The sequence below is a fragment of the Gallus gallus genome, chromosome 2 (assembly GCF_016699485.2).
Source record: "Gallus gallus isolate bGalGal1 chromosome 2, bGalGal1.mat.broiler.GRCg7b, whole genome shotgun sequence".
Lineage (NCBI taxonomy): Eukaryota > Metazoa > Chordata > Aves > Galliformes > Phasianidae > Gallus > Gallus gallus.
Genome location: NC_052533.1, coordinates 124,474,323 through 124,502,063, shown reverse-complemented (window position 1 = coordinate 124,502,063; position 27,741 = coordinate 124,474,323).

The following is a 27,741-nucleotide window of genomic DNA, read 5'->3' as shown; positions in this document are numbered from 1 at the left end:
TCCTATGGAGAGATCATATTAAGTCTCAAGAAACAGCATGTGTTTGTCAAGATCCATCTTTGTGGCAGTGAAAGGTGCTAAGATTTCAAAATATTCAGTGCTAAATAGGAAAGGCTACAAGAAGTTTTAATGTCTTATATTAACTTTCGCTTGAACTCTATTCAGCTCTGCCTGACTCTTTATGCAATATGGGACATATTGATATGTGTCAGTTCTGTCTGGAGGGATGTACCAAAAATATATCAATCTTGGTACATTATGAGACTGAATTGAATATTAAATTGTTATTCTACATAGGCAACACATTGCCTAGGTTGACTCACACATACAAAAGGAAATGCCTGACTTAATTTCTGTGTTTTTCATGTTATTTCTGTGTATTTCTGTCATTTTAAGAGGAATGTGGTTCACTTTCACGTGAAGCTTGTTTCCTGGGAAAGAGAAACAGTGACATCCTGTGGCTCAGCTGTGGGGAAAGTGTGTATTTTGTTATTACTCTTCGGATGTCATTTCTCTTTTTCTGTGTGACTTATTAGGAATGTGAATTCTCACCATTAAGAAAAAAACACCATACTGATTAGATAGCCCCAAACAACACTTCACAGATGCCATAAACTTTCTGTGTATGTTAGTTTACTGGTGTCAGCATAATGAAGATATTCAGTGAATGTGAAACTTCACGTTTAGCTGAATGCTAACCAAAATATAATAGGATTATTTTAAAATGTGTAGATCACAATTTTAAAATCTGTGTGAAAATTGGCTTTCATGTAGAGTTCTCTGGCTTTTTCAGACTTTAAAAACAAAGTCACATGGGAACTAGAATATAGCCCTTTAGAACTTACCATCTTTGGAAGCTCTTTGATTATCATTGTTACCGGAATGTATTTGAAAGAACTGACCTTAATCAGAATATGATGGCAGATATCCAGGGTAAGTCAAAATCACTAGCAGATGAAATAGTTGAGCAAAGAATGGTCATATTCATGGAAAAAAAAAAAGAAAAAAAAAAAAAGGAAATCATTCTGATACATTGATTTAGAAGGTAATTTCCTTGCATCAGACTCTTCTAAGCTGTATTTATTTTGTTGTGATGAAACTTCTGACAATCTTGTACTGATAGAAATAGTATCTTCAGACAGAGCTGAAAGATATTTTTCCCAAAATGATGCCAACAGAACTCCACAAAGACCTTTCAGTGGTATGAAAATCCCATTTCCATAGGAGAAAAGGACTGCAGAATTTCTTCCCCCTGGCATGAACTTCATGTCATCTACTGATGACATCCTTGAGAACTGAAGACTCTATTTTCTTTTTCGACATATGTTTTGGGAAGATTATTTCTGCAGTTTTCCTCATATCTTATTCGCACTGGATTTTTCCTACAATACATTTTGTGCCACTCTCGTGCTTTTCAGTCATGAGGCTGTCCCTTGCATTTGACTTGCTTTTGTTAAAAATCCAAGGAACACAGAGTCACAGGTACTGCTACGTAGCAGCACCCCAATTTCCTCTATAGCTCTTAATGGTGGCAGCAATATGAAGAACAAGTGTTCTGTCCCCTGACTTCCCAAGCGCAAGTGGCTGAGCGGATGGATGACAATGATGCAGTATGAAATTGGAAAAGAAAAAAGCCTGTTCAGACAAAAAGGTTGAAACGTGTTTCTTGAGCCTAAGTGATATTCTTCAAGGCTTCAGTTTCATGACTTTTCTTCCCCTTCAGTACAAATAACCTCCAAATGCAAAAGCGTGTACATAGGAAAGGGTGCATCTCAACTCAGTGTAAAGTGCAGACATTTCCGATGGAAGGTGGGAATGCCAAACTATGAGCTATAGAGAGAGCATTATTGCCAACGGATTACTTATAACCTTTCTTACCATTCACAAGGTACACACTTAGAAGCACTTTTTTTTTCCTATATGTAAAGCCAAATAAATAAGTAAATCCCCCCACATGGCATAGAGAGTATTCAGTGAGATTGCTAATTTCAGAGACAAAAGAATATGCCATTTAACATTTACATGTATTTCATTACGTTTGACTGGCATATGGTGATCCATAAGCTTGCTGCTAATATAGTGCCTGTGTTTTTTAATTAAATCGATGGTCTTAAAAAAGGTACCTATTCTCCTGAGTAAGGTATAATCTCTTCAATTTTGAATATTGCTTGGTCTCCCACCAGCACTGCAGTAGTCCTAAAATTGCTTCAGACTCTAGAAGTTGCTTCAGAATAATTTTTAAATATAGGCTTGTAAAATTATAGTAAAGGACAAAGCAAAACTATAACCAGGGATTTCCCCAGAGAAAAATGAATGAAAGAACAGTGCAGGTTATAATTCAAATTGTCAATTAAATCTGACTCAGAGGAGTTTGAAAATTAAGTTTTTAATTTCTAAGTACTCCTTCCACTAATCTGTTTGTGAACTTTAGACTGTCAGCTGAGAAACAAAAAGAGAGGAAAACTAGACTCTTTTGAACCAGGGATTTAATAACTCCCCCAGGTCACAGTGCTCATTATAAAGGGAATGAAGTGCTGGTTCTTGGGCAACAGAGCAAACATCTGCATCCTGCAACAAGCCAGGTGCTCTAAATCAGGGCAAAATCAAGGCAGCCCAAGCAGCAGAATCTGAGCATGTCCTCTGTCTATCCAGCCTGCTTGGGTCCCTGCTATGATTGTGCTTGCAGCTGGAGCGACCTCCCAGCCGAATAAGCACACCTGGAAACACTGATGGGCAGCAGCTGTCTGGCACCCTCAGCGAAATTCCCAGCAGGCGTCAGGTGTTTGCCTGACTTTTCCTAGGGGAGTTGGATGCATGTGCACTGTGCAAGCTTTAAAATGTCATTGTTAGTTTGCGTGTCAGTGAATAACATTTAGGACTTGAATCAAAATGACAAGGAAGAGATGTGTTCTGCGAGAGGTTCTGTTATTGGCAAAAATGCTCACTGCCTTTTTATCATGAATTTCCTTTCGATAAATCTTTTGACCGTCTCTGCTTGTGCACGGTAAATCGTTAACTCCCACACTACTGAAACCTGTGCACACCCATCACTTTAAGTAATGTATCATCTTCGTTAGATTAGCTTTCCCAGACACAGGTTTGTCAAAGCACAGAATTGATTATCGCAGATTTCATCAAATAATTCTGCATAATAACAGTTTATGAAGTGTTCTGTTCTACAAACTCTGCATTTGGTCACTAAAACCATATACAGATTGCTTTCCAATTCCTGAAATGAAGAGAGGCATTCAAGATACTGTAGTAGATACCTATGTACACAGAGGTTTGCATGCATGTGTGCTTTTTACCAGTAGTGTATGTGTAGGAGTATTCACAATCCTGCATATATTCTCATGAACAAAAGCTTTTACACTCAAATGTTTGCAGGCCAAAGGCAGAGCAAATGCCACCAAAGGCTGCTCTTATGAATGGGGATCATGTGCTTTTATTTTACTCCAAAGGTTGATGCATCTGGGAGCTATGTTGCATTTCTTGAACGGTGCGTTTTTGCTTTGATATGATTTCATTCTCAGCTTGGTCCAGGAGCAGTGTATTAAACACTTTTTTTTTTTTGCTACATGAACAAAGCGTTGGTCTTGCTATGCTGTCTGTGTCACAGTCTGTGTGCAAATGCACAACAGACATCTTCCAGCTTCTATAAAATCACCTTTTGGGGAAAAGATGTGCAAGAAAGGACATTCCCCATTTGTCTCGATTGTTCCAGGTATGTCCTCTTTTTATCCCCATGCTGAATCTTAGGATGTAAGAAGTCCAAAAGCAACCAGCAATCTCGCATTGTGTACATGTGCCATATGCGCTTCTCCCAGTAGTTTATAGACTGTACAGATGACAGCGTAAGCGCAATGAGTACTGGATCCATCTGACTGACTGTGTGTGCACAGCTGCACAGCACATGCACAGCACATCAGACATGCTGAGGATGGGATGCACTTCCAGTGCATGTGTAGGCCATCTGGGTGGTGCCTGCACACATATTTCTGGGCAGGAAACCCTTGTCACAAATGTGGCAGTCCTAATATAAGCCAGGAGCAGCTCTGGTAACAAGTGCCAATCACTGCCACTCTCCTGCTCCCTCCCTTAGGCATGTCTCTGACACTGCAGATTGGAGATGTACTACTTGTCCACATCACACTCCTGAGAACTGTTGTGTCTACATTTCTTCTAACAGCACTACTCAATAGCACCTTCTTTTCCCACCTCTACTTTAGTGACATCAAGACTAATTCACTGTGTATCATATTTTAAAGGTGCCTTCATGAAAAGAAATGCATAATGCATTTAATTGCTAGGTACTTTTGGAAATCCTGAGGGATTTCATCCAGTTCCTTGTCCTTGACCATCTGAAAGCCAGCAACAGTCAGATTTAGGGAATGGGCCCGTTTATGCAGAAGACACACTCATGAGTCTTCTATGAGGAGACCAGGATCAGCCACTAAGGATCAGCTGAAGACACCTCTAACAGAGATCAGCTGTGCTTTGGCAAAGCTGCTCTGAAACCCTTTGCCACACGGAAAGCATCCTGTAAGTGATTTGGCTTGTCTTTGATCATTTCATCGAATTACGTGATATAAACATGAAGCATTTGTTCCTTACTGTCACACAGTGCTCTCAATTAGTCACCCACAAATTAGTGGTAAAAGTAAACAAATGCTTTGCCAGTCTCTTTTGCTTCTCTGGTTTTGTGTTCAGTGATGAGAAGAACGTGCTGTTTAGGGATGAATGATTTTTTTCCTCCAAATTTCTGCTTTTTCTCAGGCTGTTGTCTACAGAACAGGACTGTGCAACCTCAGCTCTGCATTTCTGTACTGTAAAAGTAGTTCAGATTTGACTTTTGACTACATTTACATGTGACTTTTGAATGAGATCTGTTTTCTTGAAAGGTGTTTTACACCTATAGCTTTCAGCCTTAAAGTAACCTAAAGAAATATATTGGCCAGAGTTACAATTATCCATCAGTCTTTCTGGGGAATAAGTACCAGTGAAGAGTGTGGCACTGTACCCACATTTATGTCAGTTGGACATCATAGCAATTTCATTTCAAAAAAGCGTATATAAGCACGTGCATATGAATACTTAGCATATTTCTAGAAAAAATCATGCAGTTTTGTGCAACTGAATGAGTACAAAGACAGCTAATATTACAGTCATTACAATAGCATTGCTATAGCCCATCCTACAGGTTTAAAACCAAGAAGTTAAAACAACTCAAGCAATTTTGACTCTGATCATAGCTCCTTACACCACCTCATTGTGCTGCAGTAGACCATTTGATCACTGTCAAAAGCTACAGGTCTGTACTACAGAGATGCAGATTTGCACTCAGAGATGCCACATTATGCTTCTCAGCATGTGCACCAGTGCTAGTAAGTCAAGGGATAAAACCCAAGATGTTTGCTTTCTCCTCTTGGCTGTGGAGACTTGAAAACCTTGGTTAATGGTATTTCAGTATCAAGAGCAGTCTCAATAGATCCACATCCTCACATTTTTATCATCGTTAGATGATATTGATCAATGGTGCACATTTTTTGGAGCAGGTGGGTCTGTTATAGCAGGAGCTAAGATGTTTTGATGACTCTGATAGTGCAGTTGGTGGATACACGAGCAGTAAGAGTTGATGGAAGATCAGAATGATTTTCTTTAGATTATCTACTGTATTTTAATGTAATTTGTGTCTACCTAGAAGCAACTGTTATCCGGAGGAAGTCTTGAAGACATTCAGGTATAGATTTTAATGAAGACTTTTATGTTAAAAATAGAATTAATATTTGTCATACTTCCTTCTGGATAGCTTCACATGTACACATAAAGGAAAATACATCTGAAGAGGCAATATTTATTAAACCAGGAATATAAGAGGCACTTGCAGTAGCTCAGCATGCAGAGTTCAATGTCTCCTTGAAATCTCATGTCTTGCATTCATTAAGTCTATACTTTTCTGAACCATGTGCAAATCTTACAAACTGCCTCACATCATTCAAATCTGTGTGCAGTTAAGAAGCAAAATCATCTTTGCATTGAAGCTTACTTACACCATAAAAAAAGAAGATATATCTGATTTACATCACTGCAAGAAAAAGATTTCTGTTCACCCTGCATCTAGATCCAGAGATATTTAAGTAGCTGAGCTTGCTTTGAGTGATTGAACAGGGGCCAAAATAAGACTTCCTATGAAAATCTGCATTTTCCACTTCTATCAGTAGCAGCAAGACTTTGCCGCTTCCTACACCTACACATCCTACACCACCCACTATGGCCACCCAGCTGGGCAGTTTGGATCACCTGTGGCTTCCAAGAGGCATACGTCAGTGAGGACAACAGTAGCCTTGATGTGCCCTCATTCTTTCAGTGCCACAGACAGCACTGTAAAACAGTAAAGGTAAGGGCCACATGGGAAGTCAAAGGCAACCATCATCATGCCCATGCAAGGGAGCTCAGCTCTCGAGATCACCATGAGCTGGCATTTAGTCAGGTGTTCACAAGGACCACTGTGGTGTTTCCTTCCCCATTGCTGTTCCTAGTCCTCATGTTGCTGGCAAGTCTGCTTGCACAGAGAAGAGAGCAGCTGTGAGCACAGAGTAACCCGAGGGAATGGAACCCCAGTATAAAGAACATGCTGTTTTACTCAGACACTTTTTCATAAAAATGAGAAAAAAACCTTAAAACAACATGTATGTCGTTGATGTAGTTTCCTTTGGATTAAAAACAGAGCTCTAGAAACATATTTAATCAGTTTTGCTGTCCCTGGGGGTGTTAATATTTGGCATGCTCCCCCTTTCAATTAAGAGCTGTTTCTCTTGTTCTTAAATAAAACTAGCCAGGAAATTTCCATGAATGCTTTCACATAGAAAATGCATTTTCTGCAAAAGTGAACTTTTAGGAAATATTAATATTCCTAGATGTTTCTGAGTCTTTACTGCTCAACACTGACTCCAAGGGAGATGTTTTGTTTAGTTAAAGCATTTCAGATCAGATCAGTTAAACTTTGCTTCACAGTCACAGAAGTCATAGCAGTGCCTCATGAGAGTTCAGATAACACTTGCCCCAGCTGCTGAGGTTTTCTGCTATATACCATAGACATTCCTGAAGCTGAAACATCGGAAAAGATCCAGTTCAGTTGGAGACCCCAAACCACACTGGAAAAATAGGAATGCTGCATCCGAGCTACAGTTCCCATGAGGAATCAGAAGAGCTCATAGGGACAACATTTTAGTAGAAGTCAAGACACAAAAATTAGTCATTTTTATTTGGAAGTTTTGAAAAGATTTGCTGAAATGCATTTTAGTTTGTTCTGTAAAACAAATGCTGATATTCATTGCTTTTGCCCTTTTGAAGGCAAATAAAAATAATCCCTCAGGGTTGTTATTGCTCCACCTTTATACGTGAAGAAAGTGTGATAGAAACCTGGCTGGACCCAGCAAGCCATCTCCCAAATTGCTGAAATTTATGGTCAGGATGGACCACCGCCTCTTTTAATGCGTTCTCCTGCACATCACAGAGTACTGCATCTTGTCCAGGCTTTGCATACTGAGAGAGCCTAGTAACATGTGTGACTAAAGTAAAACTGATGTTGTGTAAAAGCAAGTCTTCCAGAAAAGCATTCAGAATTATTTAGGCAATATCACTGGGTTTTTTTTTTTTTTTTTTTTTTTTTTTTTTTTTTTTTTTTTTTTTTTTTGCAGCGGCTACTTGCCCTTTCTGCTCAGAGTAATACTTCTTGTTCCCTTCTGACTTCAGCCAGCCAGAACTTCCAACTGTAACTCTTGTTGCGGTCCTATCTGTTGGATTGAAGATTACTTCTACATCCATTTTTTCACTCAAACATACTGAGATTTAACTTTGTGAATGCAAAGTAACTTCTCTAACTCTCAAATGATTTTCTTTACCCTTTTACATCATTTTCCTTTACTCTTTTTTTTTTTTTCCGACTGATAAACATTTTGTTTTAAAAGCTGCTGTATAGGTATGAGCCATGTACTTACATTACTTATACCTGTGTACACTCTGAAGAAAAGTGATTCTGAATTTCTCCAAGCTGACCTGCCTGTATCCTTGGGGACCATATAAGTCACTTGGCCTCACCATCACAGCAGTAAATTGTCATGAACTGTAATGAATTTCCTTGTCCCGTATCTTATGTTCCCTGCCTTATAGCTTCAGCTCCTTTCCATATACTTCATAAACTCTGCTAGGGCATTCTAACTTTTTATAAAGTACTACAATTTTCTCTTGGCAAATTTACCGTACAGGAATAAAGTTAATATATTTCATGCTCCAAAAAGTAATCTGAACTTTGACTTATTTTTATGTAATATAGACAATTCTCTTGAGAGAAGGATTTTTATGAAGAAGTATTGATATGTCCATTCATTCTTCCCTCTCTTCTCCATTTCTTTGACAGAACAATACAAAAGCAAGACAGTCAGAATACAGTCAAGTAAGTGGAGATACAGTCAAAGGGCAGTGGAGATAAGTTTTCAGATTTTTTTTCCTTTTTCTTCTTTCACTTGTTTTTCCCGGACATTTTTTTTCTTTTTCTTTTATGCTTCTTGTCTTTTTTAAAAAAATAAATTTCTACAGGTGTCATGGTTTTATAATATAAATATATGTAAACATGTATAGATATATCCATAATGACAGTAACTCAGGAAGAACCATAAGCAGCAAAATGGCTGGGAAGGACTTTCACAGAGAAGGGCTGACCAGAAAATAGAACAGGAGAGAGTTTATAGGAAGATATTATAAAAGGAGTAAGTGTAAAATTTTTAGAAGCTCATCAATTCAAGAGAATTGTACCGAGGAGACTGTGAAGAAAAAGAATTCTGCAAAGTCAGAGCTACGCAGATCACAGATATGCTCACATATCATCACAGAAATAAGTGTTTCAGCTTGGAGAGCAGCTCATTTCTGGATGAGACAAAGGTCCTAAAACAGTGACCCCCCCCCAGGTCACATCTCAGAACAATCTTGGCCTCAGTCATCGATGACAAGGATGCTTTCCATGCACGTTCCTATTTTAGGTACCTAAGCTGCTTCTAAGCCTCACTCTTTAAATTATCAATTGTTACAAAGCTACCCACAGAATTCCCACAGATTTCAACAAATAGAAAATTTCACCCGCAGTGCATTTATTCAGCACAATTGTCAACAGAAGTTCTACAGGTACACCCCTTTCCAGAGAGAATTCAATTCTCTGCTGTGGCCTTTGGTTCTGCATCCAGCAGGGATGGCAACCAGCAGCAGGACTATGGGGGAAACAAATGCTGCGGGGTTAAGTATACCCAAGCAAGGTCGTATTTTCAAATACCTGCTTTTCAGTTCAGACAGCACAGGGCTGATAGAAAGCAATTACTCAGAATTAACTATGAGTGACACTCCTGAGCTTTCAGTGCTCCGTGTTTGAAGGGCACACAAATAAAAAGCAGTTCCTGATTTTTTCATGTCATGCACACACAAGGAATGATCACTTTGCACAAGGTAGTTGGGAATTGGCTCTCCAGGCTTTATTAGACCTCTTCTCTTACACATCAGCTGGGGATCAAATCATCTTTGTTTGAATTTTTTAATTTTCAGGGAGTAGCGTACAGTCTGTATGTTGACTTTGTGAGTACCTGTGACTTTGTGTACTTATATGTAGAAAAGCTTAGTGTAAAGCTTGGGATAATCATTTAAATATTAGGCAACTCAAACAGAAAATTCCCACTCCTTTCACTTCGCTGCAGAAAAGCATGACAAGGAGCAAAACCCAAAGCCATGCTCGACACTGGATTCTGAATGCTGGCTCTGAACTGCCAGTGGACATTACATCAGACAAGCTGTGAGCACAAGCCAAAGTCTAAAGAGTTACAAGGTCAGGAAAGTAAAAAGAATCAGGGCCACTGCAAGCTTTATAAGTCAGTAAAGGAATTTTAAAGCCATATGCTGCTTAACAGGCACTGGGGTAGAGGGAACGTGAGACTGGAGAAATATGATCTGCAGATCAAGTCCTAGTAACAATTCTGGCAGCAGCAACATTCACAACCATCTGCAGCCAGTTTAGCAAACAATCTGGAACACCACCAGGAACAAATTAAAATAGTCAATCCTGGAAGTCATGAAAGCCTGTATGAACAAGAGCCTGAGCAAATGGAATGGTGTTTTCTTGAGAATATCTTGCAATGTTCTCAAAAACATCAAAAGATTTTTCTTTTTTTTTTTTTTTTTTTTTTTTTTTTGCCTTCTCTTTCAAGTGAAGGCAAAAAGCTGAAAGGAGGCTCATATGGGCAAGCAGAGGGAAAGGCGTTTCAGGACTGCAACTCCAAAGCAATCAAAATGCCACAGATCTCACTGTCAGTAATATTAATACAAGGCAGGAGGAGTCCTCATGTACACCGTGGGGCCTCAGACCCGGATATTCCCCTACACTTTGCACCACATGTTGAGTGCAGGAGCTGGGAAGCAAGTGTGCTGAGAAATCCCACGGAGAGGGGTGTGGGTGAGAAAACTGGCTAGCATCTGTGCTGCTCCAGCACACAGCAACTGAGCTCTCGCTACATGGATTTCATTGTGCGGCACCTCCCAGTGAGGGGGAAAATGTGCTTGTGTGTAAGAGGTTAGGAACTTTGGACATTGCACCAACAGGAAACGGAAAAGGGAGAGAAGTGGAAAACCAGGCATGAGTAGAAATTGCAAGGAAAGGCACCTTTGCTAATGCTATCCAGCATAGAGCACAGGCTTACAGCAATATGGGATGGCAGACCGTCATTGTGCCCTACACATCAGGATCTCACTGGTTGAGGCTGAACACAAGGACCTCTCAAGGAGCCCTTTTTCCAGAGCAATCTGACCCCCAAGTACAGATGGAAGCACAAAAGGAGCAATCTGGGCCCAGTACTTGACCAAACACTGGAGTATGCAAGAAGTGAGGTTCATGCAGGCTGCTTATGGAAGGAAACCATAGCGTACAAATGTGATGTAACCAGGGGAACAGCATGAGAACAAAACTAATTTCAGATTAACTCTGTGCTGAGCTTTGTATAGTTTTAGTCACACACTTCTCAGTTTGATTAATCTGGAATTAATAGATACTAAAGCAAGTTTTTTTCCCGGTTTCACTGTAGATGTAGGTCCCACCATCTCTGCTCTTGACTGGCAAGGGTGCACCTTGCTCCCATCTCAAGGAGGATTTGTGTTCAGTGGTGGTATTGCAGCAGAGCGGTGACAAAACTGGCTTATTCCCCAGCTCTGTAGCTCCACAACTTTGGCCAAAACGATGCTGATCTCCCAGCATGGCCCAAGCAGCCTCACACCCCACTGTGAAGAGCTTCGTGAATCCCACTGGGCAGCTGCATCATCACTCCTCTACTTTTAGCTCTGTCATGGCCGCTCGTAATCTGGCCCTAAATCTGCAGGCAGAAAAAAAATAAAAGAAAAGCATGATTTATAACCAAGAAAGTGTTTTCTGACAGACTGGGCTAGAGGAGGGGAAGCAAAGCAGGCACCTATAAAACACTATTTCAATTTGTGTATCAGGACTTTTATTAGCAAAGCTGATGGCAAGCGGCACTCCGAGCTGATGAAGTTCACAATAAAAAAGCCATAGAGACCATTCCTTGGCTTCTTAATTGTCCTTTCTAAATCACCCATGGTATGGATTTTGGAATTAAGTGGTTTAATAGCTGACTCAACCGAATGGTTTTGATGATGGTTTTATTCAAATGAGGAACAAGCTGTGCCTGCAGCGCGCAGCGGCTGGGGAGCAGCGGCGGCAGCCCTGGGGGCAGGCGCCAAGCGTGACAGGGGTCCGGGAAGTGTTGTGGCCCCACGCAGAGCCCGCCTGGCTGCCAGGCCCCCGGCAGTACAGGATGCGGTGGGACCAGTGAGACTCTCCGTAGTCACTGGGGCTCGGCTTTGCCTTTCCCCCGTGGATGAAAGGAGCTGGGTTTGCTGGGTGGAAGATTTCTGGGGAAGGCAGATGGCTGAGCCCCTAGCAAAGGCCGGTGACATCCCTGCTGCTGTTGCTGTGAGCAAGGAGGAGGTGAAATATGCACCGCCATGAGGCCCTGAAAAACCAAGATTGCTCCTTCTCATGGAACATGGTAACAAAGATGGGTTTAAAAGCAGAAAGGAAGTCCTGTATTCATCCTCCCTCACATACTACCTCCTTATTTCATGGTCCAATTTCAGTACATCCATACACTCCACTATAATACAGGTGACAACACAATGCTGTACTCACTCAGGTCAATTATACAGCAGTGCCATGTAGACATGGAGAGTAAGATGTATGCCAAGAGAATGCTTGGTGAAAGTAGAAATACCAGAAATACCACCCTATTCCTGTCCCCATCCTTCTGTCCTTGCAGCAGGAGCAGAAGGGATGCAGTAGTTTGTCAAAAGGGTCACCCCTGGTAGGCCTAAGACTTCATCTCTACCCTCAGTGTTGAATCAGTAAGAAACCCTAGGTTGTTTTTAAGACTCCCATGGTAGGGGACTCTTTTATTAGGTTCTTGCCATAAACGATCTGCCTCTGGAGAACCAGAACTTCTTACCTCTCCCAGTCACCTACTGGAGAACATAAGCACTAACTTTAGCAGGACAGTGGTGTTGAGCACCCACAACACTGATTCACATCTGGTTGACCATGTCATGACCTGCTATGCCCTGTATTTTACAAAAGATTGTTTGCAATCTTTTAAGAACACTTTATTCATATTTATATCCACATCCAGATTTCTTTGAAAACACAAAGAATTTGGAATTAACCAAATAAATATCTGAAAACTCTTATATATTACTATTATTTCTCATTTTGTCCCTGTAAGGTTACCAACCCTCCGTAATATGTAACAGTCTACCGGAAACAAACATTTTTCCACAGATGTTAAAACCCCAACAAATTAACTAAAGAAGTAAAAATAAAGACAAAACTATTGAAGTTATTACCCAATATGATTGCATCTTTTTGTTCAGATAAGATAGGCCTAAGTAAAACTAACCAAGCAGGATATCTGGGATAGATTCAGTGGTTTGTGAAGATACACCAAGTCCTCAGGAACAAGACATAAAATAAACTGAAAAATGAAGTGAAACTGATGTTAGAGTTCTTATCATTTTTCACTTACAGCTTTCAGCATAAAATGGTCACCATAGGAAAAATGAGTTTCTTCATTCCTCTCTTTAAAGGAATATACTTTCATATACTTTCTGCATGTGCTGAGAAAGGATGAATCATCGGTGGATGTTTTTAAAGAGGAAATGGATTGCACCGGTAAGATTAGGCAGGACTCTATCCCACACATCCTAACCATTCCTGAGACATAAATGAGGTTCTCACAGCCCAGGGGGAGGAACACCAGCAACACCACCACAAAACTCATGGACAAATGAAGCTATACCCCAAAACACGCACATGGATGGCAGCAGCAGGTGCATTCTGCATTCATAGAAACTCTGCATGAATGTTGGATGAAATGTTGGATTTGTCTGAGGACAAATGTATTCTTTATTGTGCTTTAGTAGCCAAATTGTTTCATTACTAGGAAGCATTTACATAGAAAAATAAATTGTTGTAATTAAGTAGTTACAAAACCATTGATTACAAGGTATCTGATTTATTCGGCATTTTTAATGTAAAATCCATTCTGTGACAGAATCATAAATTATTTTCTAAAGTTTTTCTAGGTTTCTGATCCCCAGAAGGGGCAATTATGATTTGAACTATTCAGAAATCTATTTGGTAACGTCGCATGAAACCACCGTCTCTACTGTGCACTGACATCCATCAAACAAAATCATTTCAACATCATCAATCACCTCATAAAAGAAATAATACGTTTATTGTGATAGTGCACAATCAATATCTTCTGCTTTGAAGATAAATCTTATTTCAATTGTCAGACAGCAGGAGACTATTATTCTATGAAAATATTCTGTTTCATTCAGAGTATCTCTTAATTAAAATTTATGACAATTTTATTAAGAGTGTAGTTGGGAAGGCAATTTCTTTTGTAAAGCTGAAGCTAACTTATTCTGTGGTAAAAACAAAAGGAACACAAAGAAGATGTTTTCTCCTGCCTGTAGCTTGAAGTACTTCCTCCTACTTATATGACTCCTCATCCTAGTGTTGTCAGTGATGGTTGTTATTACTACTGCTATCAGTGATAACACTGGCCACAGATAGATTCTGACCAGTGCTTCTATCTCCCAACCAGATATCTTAAATATGGGTTTTTCACTCCAATCTAATTTTACTTCAGTCCAAAATTAATATTATTAAACCCAAGAAAACCGAGAAATTGCTTCAGAAAAGATATTTTGCAATTAATATGGCATAATTTTGGTGTTAAGCTAAGAATCCTTACTATTTCTAGTAGAAAATAAATATCCCTTGGAAATAAAAAGTCATTTTCATTTCAGTGACAGGCTTATTAGTATTTCTAGATGCTCTTGAAAGAGTATTTTGGAAGAAATTTCCATTCCATTATTTTCTTACATGCTCTAAGTAAGTATTCTACTGACCACTGAAATGTCACCCCTTGGACAGGTGAAATCCTGCATAGCACAAACATTAATGACAAAAACTATGTTGACTTAGATGGAAAATTCAACAGGTTGAATTTTCATCATTGTAGTAATTTCCCTGGCCAATATTTCCTAGCTAAAAACAGTAACTTCTCTGATTCCATAGAAAATCTGCTTTGGTATAAAATGCTCTCTGTAGTAGTACAGAGTAGAAATATTTTATGTAAGAGTTCTTTCAATTAAAATACATTTTTTTCCCCCATAGTTCTTCCCTTCATGGCAGAAAATCCATATAAGGCTCACAAAATCAGAGGATTAGTACAACGGAATTGAAGTAATTTATACAAATGGAGATGTATAGAGATGCTACCATTCTGCAAATTTCCAGCAAGTGAAAATCTGAGCATCAAATATCTAAACTTAAACTTTCCTAGTAGTGAAATGGGTGCGGTTCACAAAATCAGAGTCATAGAATCACCAAGGCTGGAAAAGGCCTCCAAGATCATTCAGTCCAACCATCCACCTTCCACCAGTATTTCCCCTCTAAACCGTGTTCCTTAATACAACATCTAACTGTTTCTTGAACACCTCCAGGGACAGTGCCTCAGCCACCTCTCTGGGTGGTTCATCATTCATCATTCCATTAGACAATTCACATGATATATCTCTAAGTGCATCCAAGATATAAATGGATATAAAGCTTACAGTACTCTGTTAGATTTCAAGACATCTCTAATTGATTTCAGTGGGAATTGCATTTATGTTTCTAAGGGAAGATTTCAACTGTCCCTATTAAAATGCAGAATCTCTACACATAGTGTTACAAGAATCTGAAAGAATGGTCAGGTTAAGTTTTCCTCAAGAGGCATGAGGATGCAACAGCTGACAAAGAGTATATAACAATAATTTGAAAAGATGGGTATACACATTTCTCAGTAGTGATGCACTTTGGATAGCAGGGCTCCATCAGAAGCTGTTCTTGAGTTTGTGCTGGTTTCATTTCCAACAGATTACTGAAAGAAATAACAAAGCCTGATGGGAGAGTTAATGCCTAGGAGTGCTGTATATTTTTATTTATTTGGAACAATTTTGTAGGTTGCCTTGTTGTGCTTTCATGCCCGTGTGCAAGGAACTGCAATGCGTGTGTAATAATGAGCATCCTTAAGGGCCAAGGGCTTCCAGCCAGCCCTGGAGATATCTGTGCTGTCCAGCTGTACTGGAGGAGACTCTGTGTGTGGCTGCTGGGCCTGCATCTCCTTCGGCTCAGCATACTGCCCCAGCTTTTTTGTCAGGGGAGAACCAGCAGCACTGTGGTGTCCCCTCAGGGATAAATAACACAGCATTTTTTGGCTTTGGCAGATTGGCTGAAAGTCCTGCACAGCAGTGTGCATGTAGGAGAATGTAGGGGGAATGTGCAGTAGTGGTCCCTGTTTTCCTCTCAACAAAGTCCAAGTCAGTGGGCACTAGGACAGCAAGCAGAAGTTTTTATTTCCTGCTTACATGTTTTTTCTCAGGGTAGTGTACAGTCAGTGGAGCAATTCATATCTCTAAGTTCGGTGTCTGCTGGGCATTAGCTGAGGCAAACACACCCTCCCTACTTTCAGACTTGCCAAGTAACTTTATTTTATGCTATGGTCTTCTTGCAAGAAAATCCAGTCAATGTCTTAGAGGAAGCTTGTCTGTCCCATTTCACCCATTTAGTCACTTGACTCTCTATAGCTCGCTGCTGCCTCACAGGATCTTCTATGGGCAGTGGAAGCATAGTTAAAAGCTCAGAGATTTATGCCTTCAATTGTTTAGCTCTCTAGCAATAATGCATCATGACAGAAGCAATTGTTGGAACAGGCAGCTATGATACCATTCTTTTATGAAAAACTGTAGTTTGAGATAAGAAAGGCAAAAGAAGTCTCTTGTGAATATTATTATCCTCTGGAAATTATCCCAAAAAGATTTGCAGTTTCTTTATGGACTATGGCTAGAGTTCATTGATCCATAGACTATCATCCTGAATAGCAGATTAAAAACAGATGGCCACAGATCTGCTCATGGCTACAAATCTCAAAAGAAATGAGAGGTAGTACAGTGGTGGCTGACCGCAAATGAAAGCCTAGAAACCATTCTTATTTTATTTTATTTTTTTAATTCCTTCTTTGATTCCTGTGTAGTTTTATACGATGCCCATTGTAGTTAGAACTCAAATAATATTAACACAAAGAAGGTTACCACCTCCTAACTGTTTTTCTCTGGAGGTGGACAGCTCTGGTGTGGTTGCATTCTGCACTGAAGCAAGGAATCACCAACACTGGGCAACTGAATTCTTATTAGCAAGGAGTTGCTGGGTACCATTGCTTTTGGTGTGGCAGTGTCTCTGTCATGAGGCAGGGCCAGGAGCAGTGGTTTCATACCCTGCCATTACAAAGGCAACCCCAGGGAGTGCAGCTCCCTGGAGCACTGCAAACAGAGTGGGCAAACAGAGGGTGGTACATCAGTAATAGCGTGATGCAGCAGGATGCACTGCAGTTGGTGCAGGCTGGGTGAGCAGGGAGAGCAGAATAGCCCTCCCCGTTTGAGGAACTGGCTCACCTATTGGCTGTCTCCCAGGCAACAAATCTAACATGGTCTGATGAAAGATCAGAAAGATCTTGCCCAAAGGAGTGCAGTTACCCAGCCCAAGTGCTTGTCGAGAAATGCGACTGTTTTGGTCTCTGGATGCAGGGAGTACTTGAGCCTGTTGCTGTCCCTGCAGGGTGGTAGACATGCCACATGCATGACTTGTGAGCAGATGGAAGATGTGTATCTGTTCAGCATGGTGGCAGAGCTCAAGGAGGAGGTGGAGAGATTAAGGAACATCAGGGAGTGTGAGCAAGAGCATGCATACCTATGAGAAAGACACTGGAATTATACATTCCAAATAGTGGTGGACCCCCTGTCCTTGTCACCATAAGGCAGAGGGAGGGGACCTAAGAGATGGGGAGAAATGCAAACAACTTGGCAGCATCACAGGAAAAAACCCTCCCTACCTATCTCACCTTCCCAGGTGCTCTTACATCACAGGTTTGATGATCTGGAACTTGAAGGCCAGGTAAGTGAGGGTACAGTGGAAGGTCCTCTCAGAAGGCTGTGGGCAAGGAGGTCAACTCCTTGCCACAAGACTGCCTCCACCAAAAAGGAAAGAAGGGTAATTGTCATAGGCATCTCCCTTCTGAGAAGAATGAAGATCTTGATATGTTGGCCAGACCCTAACCATAGGAAAGTGTGCTGCCTCCCTGGGGCCTGGATCAGGGTCATTACTAGGAGACTCACTAGTCTGGTTCACTCCTCTTATTATTATCACCTACTGATCATTCCAGCCAGCAGCAATGAAGTCACTGAGAGAAGACTGAGGACTATCAAAGGGACTTCAGGGCGCTGGAGTGGCTAACGAACAGACAGGGAGTACAAGTGGTGTTTTCCTCTATCCCTTCTATAGCAGTGAGGAATACTGAGAGGACTGTGAAAATGCGTCTGATAAATACATGGCTGAAGAGCCACTACAGGAATTTTGGCTTCTTTGACCATGGAGTGGTTTACTCAGCACTGGCCTGATGGCTGCTGATTGGGTCCACATGGGTCATAAGGGATAAAGAATTCTGGCTCAGGGGCTGTGTGGGCTTATCTGCCCTTGTGAAGTTCTATCTGAAGCACTGTGTCTAAGTCTAGGGACCCCAGTACAGGAGAGATGCTGATCTGTTGGAACATGTCATAGAATCATATCACAGAATCATAGAATGGCCTGGGTTGAAAAGGACCACAACGATAATCCAGTTTCAACCCCCCTGCTATGTGCAGGGTCACCAACCACCAGACCAGGCTGCCCAGAGCCACATCCAGCCTGGCCTTGAATGTCTCCAGGGATGGGGCATCCACAACCTCCTTGGGCAACCTGTTCCAGTGCGTCACCACCCTCTGTGTGAAAACCTTCCTCCTAATATCTAACCTAAACCTCTCCTGTCTCAGTTTAAAACCATTCCCCCTTCTCTCCTATGATGAAAACTTGAGGGAGTTGGGCTTTTTTAGCTAGGAGATAGAAGGCTCTGGGGAGACCTCATTTTGGCCTTCCAGTACTCGAAGGGAGCTCATAGGCAGGAAGGGGACCAAATTTTACATGGTCTGTTAGTGACAGGATGAGGGGGAATGGCTTTAAACTAAAAGAGAGCAGATTTATGTTAGATGTTAAGAAGAAATTTTTTACTCAGAGAGTGATGAGGTGCTGGAACATGTTGCCCAGAGAAGCTGTGGATGCCCCATCCCTGGAAGCATTCAAGGCCACGTTGGATGGGGCCCTGGGCAGCCTAATCCAGTGGGTGGCAGCCCTGCCCATGGCAGGGGAGTTGGAACTGAATGATCTTTAAGGTCCCTGCTGGCCCAAGCCATTCTATAATCCTATGATTCCATGAAGGTATGCAAAGGAGAATGAAGTAGATAAAATTATACAAATATATGAAATTATATATATATATATATAAAAGTATTTTTAAAAAAAACACTACTAAAGCTTTTACGTTGGGCCTTTGTTAAGTTATTGTGCTGCAGCAGCACATTGTTGGTGATAAAAGTCTTTGTATAAACTGACTTGATGATAGCACTTCAGCTTTAGTGGATTAGGTCAAGTGAAGATTAGGTGTAAATTCTGTGTCCTCGTAAAAATGATAAGTATATACTGCAAGATAAAGCGGTACAGAGGATGAATCCCTAACTATTTTAACTGTCATGTCAAAATCCTTGTTTTCATTTAATATATGCAGATTTGTTAATATAATAAGTAGTATCAGTCCTCATGCGTAGAAGTGCAACCTCGCAGACCAAGGTTTTCCATCCTCCCATTTCATACTGTTTGGAACACATGTTTTCCATTTATTATGCAGTTCTGCTCCATTTTGAGAGATATTTTCTGTTTTCTCTTCTCTGCATTAATTGAAACAGTAAGCCAAAATTCCAACATTTCCCATAAAATAAAAATTCCAGAAAGTGTTAACTCATACTTATTGAAGTAACCTATTTCAACAACATTTTTTTTTACTCTGATCTCAATATCACAATTCTGAAAAGATAAAAAATATTCAACTTAAGATTGCAAAAATTATGAATTTCCAGTTATTATGCTAGATATTGCATTTGGATGTTATGCTGTATCAGGACATACATTACATATAATTCAATTAACAAAGCATTTGAACAGGATAAAAAAGGATAAAATAAAATAACACTCGATTTGACTTTTTTCAAATACATTTTTACAAGAACAATAAATTAAGTATCTTGAAAACAATGAAACTATAGCTCTTCTATAAAATAGTTTTCAAGCAGCACTACTCCTAGACAGCAAGACATGAGCCTGGTCAGTTGGTGACATTCCCATACAGTCCATTACTCAGTTCCAATTCAGGTTTTTACAAATGTTTTCAAACACAAATAGAATGGAAGCAGTTTTTAGCAGGTATCTCCTTAATACTATTCATTTAATGAAATCAGTGATACTAATTGCAATTCTATAATAATGCATATAATGCATAAACTGTGTAATCAATATTATTGTTAAAAACATTGCTGTAAATGGTTGAAGGAATCAAATTGCTTTGTTACTGTTTTTATATTGAGACTATTTTTACTTTTCATTTATTCTTGAAAACAGTTTCCAAGCACAGCTGCATGTACTTCAGACTTGGTATCAATGAAGAATAGTGTCTGTTAATACCTGTTCTTCAAATAGCAGTAAGAATTAAGTGTAAAAATTGATTATGAAAAATTATTTTAAAATATTGAAAGTGCTTTAAATATGCAGTTAAGTTGGCTAGGTTTCTTGTTTACTGTGGTTGAAATATGAAAAATAAATGAAGAAATACAATCTTCCCACCTCAGTTAATGTTCAGGAATCAGCGTCAAATTATTGGAAGGTGCCAGCCCTTCACAAGCCTGCCTTTGTTAGCATATCCTGGAATGCAAAACAACTTGAAAACAAAACAACATAGAACTTCTGGTCAAGACATCTCTGTCTTCTGAATTCCGAATTCTGAATTCTTATGATTCTATCCTGTTCTGGTGGTTGGCAACCCTTCACGTAGCAGGGGGTTGAAACTCGATGATCATTATGGTCCTTTTCAATCCAGGCCATTCTATGATTCTATGAATTAAGATTTGGATCTTGCAAGCATCCAAAATATCAGATGCAGCTCAGAACTTCAGCAGAAAAGTCACTGTGGTTCTTACCTCCCATAAATTAAACTCATTTTTTCCCCAGGACATTGTAATTTCATTTGCACCGTTGTTATTCTCCACCAACATGGAAGGATTTCTTCCTCAATTACAGCAGACGGAATTGACAATTTTCTATCAAAATGTTTTCCATTGTGAAAATTACTTTGCAATTAACATGTAAGATTTATTAAAAGAATTCAAGCATGTTGAGCCCTTTAATTAATGATACAAAAAAAAAAATCAAACGGAAAATCTAAAAAAAAAAAAATCTAAATACATGTTCTGTTACTAGTGAGTAAAAGCAATTTTATGTGCATGTTTTTGTTATTTGCCAAACCAATTTAGCTAGTGGAAAAAGGTCTTCTTTGTATCTTTGTTCTTATTATCAAAACAGCATCTTTTTCTCCAAAATCCATTCTAAAAGTGTGAAACTAAGACTTTCTTAGAATAAAACGTAAGGATTAATTTCCTCTGACATACTTATCCTCTCTGTAACAATCTCTGTTTTATAATGCTGCTGGGTGCTGTCAGAATTCACCTCCTGGCCTTGGCAGGTAATATCTCAGGCTCATCAGAATTTTTTGGGAGGGGTCATTCGATGAATCCAGCAGTTCTTCAATGATATTTTTTGATAACCAAAGATCTGATCTCTGTCATGTCGATAAAGATTGATTCTCAGGAATGCTTGCTGTTTCTGTCACTGCAAGGTCTGGCTCCTCTCAAATCCTAGACTGAAGACAGCCCCATTGCCATTATTCCAGAGGTAGCCCCACAAAGTTATTTTGAAAAATTCTGTCAATTCCAAAAATATTTTACCTCTGATAAAGAATATACCCCATTTTCACTTTTCTGTGGTTGGATTTTGATGTAAGTTACACCAAAGGACTTCTAACAGTGAGGATCTTCAACAGACGAAATCATAATCTAACAGTGAGGATCTTCAACAGACGAAATGGAGGACGCTTTTACTCATTTGTACTTCCAGACTCACGCTGGGCAGCATGTGACATTCCCATGGAGGTGGGACTCTGAAAGCTCCCCCAAGCCTTCAGACCTTTCTAATGCAGAGTTTGGATCAGAGTATTGTTGGTTCAGTGGTTAAAAACCATACTGAACAACAACAACAAAATCATCCATAGCCTGTATTCAAATCCTGAAGTGTTTATTATACGAACAATGTAGGGCTGTAATCAAAGATACCTGCTGTTAAAATTGCTGTTATGACCATATTTTTAAGTAAAGACACAATTTTTCTGTAATTTACAATGTCTTATGCTCTGGAAAGCCAGACAACTGTTCAGCCAAGAGTGGCAATGAAAGTAAACTAGCAGTTCCTGTCTCCAGAGATCAGCTGATGACATTGATTATGCAGTGGTGTAAAGAAGGAAATGAGGAGGTCGCATTAATTGTTGAATACTCATCATAGTGAAGGGTTAAAGAATGAATGCCTAATGAAAACAAGTAGAAAGATTGGAAAGGAATAATTGTAATTATTCACAAGATAAGAATGAAGAAAATACTTGGGATGTGTGTATTTCTTTTTGCTGTTAATGGCATTACAGACTACTAAATCTAGGGAGGACTGAAATGTATTCAGACTACTTATATTTGTCTATAATATGGATGTAGATGCTTAGAATTACACCTACATTCAGGAAATTGTTGGCAACTTAGTAGTCAGAGCCTGTAAGTCATAGATACAGATGCAATGGGAATGACACGCTGGGAAATGCAAACTGTCTGAATAGGGCTCACATGTCATTTGATAGATTGCCCAAGGAGTCAGACAGCCTTTGCTTTTCTCACTAACTGGTCTCTTGAACTTAAACATCTGTTGGGCATGCAAGGACATTTCGAGCACTAGGATAGCTGGTGGGAATATGTTTTGCTACTGTTAACCCCTTAGTGTGACCAGCTTTGAGGATAAGGATCTACATTGCAGTATCCGTCAGGAAAACTGGTTCAAGTTAACTTGCTGCACTTTTTGCATGCAAACGTAGACCTGGCCAGAGATAATGAATTAATTCTCTCTGGAACCAAGTTTGCACTGATATTTTTACCCTTGCTGTGTTTTTACAGGAGGTAAGTTGGCCGCAGATCGTTCTGCAGTGACCGCTGAAATTACTGTTGAGCAATTGTCCATTTTGAGAGAGCACAAAAGGACTCAACCTAATGAGTTCTTGCCTTTACTGCATTCCAAAAGAATTCAGATGACAACATAAATGAAATCCAATACAGAAGAGAGTCCACAACAATTTTAATGGACGGAAATACTTTCAATAGTGGAGCATTTTTTATTTTTTAAAAACAACTCTTCCCCTTTCATTTATCTTTAGGACTATTTTGAAATACAGTGTGATTATTTTGTCCTGCCACCCTTCTGCTGTCACAGTTTTTTTGTCTAGGCCTGTTTTTCATCAGATAGGAACGTCCTGTACAATACAAAAAGAAAACATTTTTTCTCTTTCAAAAGGGAAAAAAAAATTAATCCAAAGGTTTCATTGTGGAATGAGAAAGGGTCTGATGACATTTTCTAGCAGCCAGCAAATCATGCTGTCATGCATAGGGAAAAAGCCACTAAAATATCCCCATCTAAAATATCGCAAAATTATGTAGAGCTCAATCCTAGGGAGCCATCTGCCATGTGAAAGCTCCACTGATTTCTAAAGGCGTTCATTGCAGGCAGGCTTGCAGGACTGGACGCATAATTTGTCCCTTTTAGAAACTGTAGCTGTCGAAAAGAAGCTTTCATCAAACCACGTGAGTGGCAGAGGCAGGCTGACAAAATGGCCATGAATCTCACTGGGCAAAAAAACAACAAAACAACATACCCTCGAAAGGAGTTTTCATGCTGGCTGAAGAAGTGCCACAGCTACAGGTGTGGAAATGAGCTATTTGTGAAAGGATATGGCAGGATGGCAGGATATCCTGCCATGCGTATGCATGGAAATCTGGCTGCTCTCCGGGAGATTTCTGTTCAGAAAGTGTGCAGATAAGGTTCCTCCTCTGTAATTGCCCTTTTCTGATTTGTAAGACCTTAAAACAAAAGTTAGATAACACCAGCCCACATAGAGGAATTTTTTGTAATATACCACAAATATTTAGACTGAGATATGCATATGGGCATTTAATATTTCAGCATTTCTTGTCATTTTATTAGCAAATATATGTTGATGATGGCTTATTGTGTCCTGCCTTGGGACAGAAAGGTGTTCTTGCAACTTCACAGTTCTGTGTTCTGGAAGCACTGAACTTAGATGTGGAGGAAACAAGCTGCAGAAAGGCAGAAGGGCATTTGTTTTACAAATTGCAGCCTGATGAGCTTGGCAACAACATTAAATACCCATGGAGAGTTACTATAATACAAATACTAAATGAAAAATCTTTTATGGCAACAGTGAAAGCAAAGCCTTTGGTATATATATATAAAGTAGACAAAATCCCATTAATTTTCAACTTGGGACAGACGGCATATTTGAATTTACAGACATGCCAAATGGCAATTTTGGCTTCCAGTCTTTGAGATGTGGCTGATCTATTATGGGTGATAACAGCATATGCTACTTTCTGAGTCAGTTTCTGTTATGTCATGCGAAGCACCACCGCTAGTAATGGGAGGCATTTTTACATTAGCTAAGTTACAAAGTGAGGTTCATAATATAGCAAATAGTGGGGTTGCAAAGGTAGATTCAGTACTTGAGATGGTTGTCAAATTAAATAGTAAATAAATCAATGAAAGCAAACCTCACTTGGCAAATCAACATGGCATGTAGTTTGTTCAGATTTTTTTTCTCCATGTCAAACAGTTGTGTTGTGTCTTGACAATATCCTTTAGCCTGGGAGAATAAACGAAGACGTTTGGCCTTTGTGGGTCTGTGTCCGAACTTGTATGTCCTGGGGAGGTACAGGGCTGCTTGAGATGCTGACGAGCAGCAGTGAACAGGCGAGGAACAGCAGCGTCTGAGAGCAATTTGATGGAGCAGATGTTGCATCCCGGCACTGCTCAGATTCCTCAAGGCTCTGTCTGGTGTCATCCCTTTCCTAAATGAGTTTTCATAATGAATTTATTTGTTAATTGACACATAAAAATCTATGTTAATATAGCATTAAGGGCCTATCTTGAATTTACATTGCCGAGAAATTGTAGAAAATAAAAAGCATGAGCTTGACTGCCACCAAAACTTATCTACTCCTTTCCATGGGGAAGAAACTACTGGTACAGCCACACTTAACACTGCACACAATTAAACATCACTTCTTTTTTGCTGGTGCTTGCTAAAGGAAATGATATTTATATTAGAAGATCCTTTTTGATACTTACTCAGGCAGAGGCAGCACCTCCAGTCCTTGGTAAATGTTTTGGCAGATGCTCCTGGCCTTGATGGTCACAGCAGTGCTAGAATACTATGGTTTCACATGGTGCCCAACTGGCAGCTCTGGTGTCGCTAGAGTTATCCCCCTGCTGCCCAAACCAGGCAATGAGGAACATCTTTTATGCCTGACACAGGTGTGAAGTTGTTTCCCCTCTGTCTTTCATGGTTTCCACAATTTTGACAGCAGAGCTAGCAATACACAGAAGTGGTCTTTCTTTCAGACATAAGCTAGGGCAGCTCCTTCAGTACAGTAGCCTTGTTGTTACCAAATGGCATGAGAAATCCAGAAACTAGCTCCCTCTCAGGATGATATGATTCAAATTTACCTTTTTTCCTTCAGGTGAATACCCTGTCTGATAATGGGTGAGGATAGTTTCTACTAAAGCTATGGCAGGAAGAGTTCAAGCCTAATTTGAGCAGTTTGGACAAGGAGGGAATACTGTTTTAGGCCTGGAGATGTTATATGAATGGGGAGTGCTGGGACACCAATCTCTCCTCCCAGGATATTTTTTATATTTAACATTAAATCCCCACTGCAAAGGCCAGAACTCAGGAACTTTACCTTAGATTATCATGTCTCTGGGCACCGTTGAGAAGAGCCTGGCTCCTTCTTCTCTACTCCACACATTGGGACATGGATAAGATCCCCCCGAGCCTTGTTTTCTCCACACTGAACAGCCCCAACTCCATTTGACTCTCCTCTTATGTACTCATGGAGTTTGACAGACTCCCTTGAACACACCCGTATCTCTGGTACTGGGAAGCCCAGACCTGGGTACAGTAGTTTTGGGGCAGATTTTGGTGGTCTGTCAGCTCACAGTTTAAGCTCTCAGACCACACTTACATACACACAGCCCAGGTGGGCAGGGTGTTACCTTTATCAGCTGAGGACCAGGGAGAATATAGGTTTGACAGCCATCCAAACTACATGGATGTCTTTACCCTGGTAAGTAAGGCGGTAAGACCTCTGGATACACTATGTTTCCTCTATGTTAAATGAGTTATGCTGTCCTCTGCATCATGCCTGCATCTGTGCTGGTGGGCTGAAGGCATCTCTCTGCTGTACTCTGTTGTTTTGCTCCCTGCTTGGTGGCACAAGCCAAGGCACAGGGTGCCAGGTCCACACTAAACACTGTCAACACTGCTTGTGGCAAACTGCTGACTGGCCCTGACTGACTGCCTAGGGCTGTTATCCTAGCTTTGAATTAATCACATTACTGCAAATATTTCTCCTTTACCTTTCTCTCCTTTAGTCAGCACACTTCTAATTCTATCCAAAGTTTTCCTGGAAACATGCCATGAACTGCGCCTGCCGCTACCCCTGCTGGTTCCTGATGAAGTACCTGAGTAGCAACACTGATGGAGAAATGATTGAAGTGCTTTCAGCACGGTGTTTGCAATGACTGTCCACAGTACGGAGGTGGTAATGCTCAGGATACACCTGTTCCTCCTTATGGACCACCTGTCTCTCTGAAAAGGTGTACTCTGTGAGGTTGGAAAGAGGCAGGTGTGAGTTTGCTCATACATGTACTTAATGCTGTTATGGGTGAAATACCTTTAAATGCTGCATTTTTTCTGAAAAAGAAATCTTACTCTAGAAAAAAAAAACCACAAACAACTCAACACCACCACACCAACTTCTTTTGTTGCTGTAAAGAAATTAAAAGGTTTTTAAAACTACATTAGCAGGATCTGTGGCAATGTGGGGGAACTATCCTTCTGTGAGGAAAGTGGCTTCTCTGCAGAAAATTAACTTTCCTGCCTGACAATAGCCAACGGTTCAAATTTGTATCATCTACCTCTCCTTCACCCAGTACCCCTATACAGCCTGACATCCCAGCTGCCCCACACGCTCGTCAGTCTTTTCACTCATGCACAATATCACACGCTCCCATTCCCTTCATATTTCTTCTCCCATCTGGTCTCTTCCCACACTCCACTGCCTCCTCCTAGTCCCACGTCCTCCACAATCCCACAGTCCAGCAGCATCTCAGCCTGGTCTCTGGCTTTGCATCTGCACTGCTGCACTTGTGCTCCAGCTGCTGTTGCACCCAAATCATTTGGGCTACTCAAGCTGCAGAGGAGACTGCAGAGGAGAGGACAAAAGAATGGGGAACAATGCGGTCTGCAGAGTGTCACAGGTCCCCTTAAAGTCACCATCTCCATTTCATGGGATTAGGAATTGAAGACGTTAGGAATACTGGAGATATGTGAGAACAACAGAATCAGGCCAGCAATGAACCTGAAATATGATTGGAAGACTTAAACACAGATTTACTGCTGAAAATAAAATGAAAATGCAGATTGCAAATGTAATATTCCAAAACCTGTTTCAAATCCGGAAATGTTGCAAGATCAAAAAAAGAGATTTATTTTTTTCTCTTATCAGTTAGGATTGCTCTCATTCTATCAAAACATGTCTTCTTTTATGGAGGTTCTCTAAATTAAGAATTTGGCTATAGGAACCAAGCTAAAACAGAATGAAATTCCAAAATTTAAAATGAGTTGCAGACAGAATAAAGAGAAGGAGGAACCTGAAAGAAAATGCAAAACATGTTTGAAATTATTAGTTTGTACTTCAGTACTACACTGGAGTATATATGAGAATTCCAGT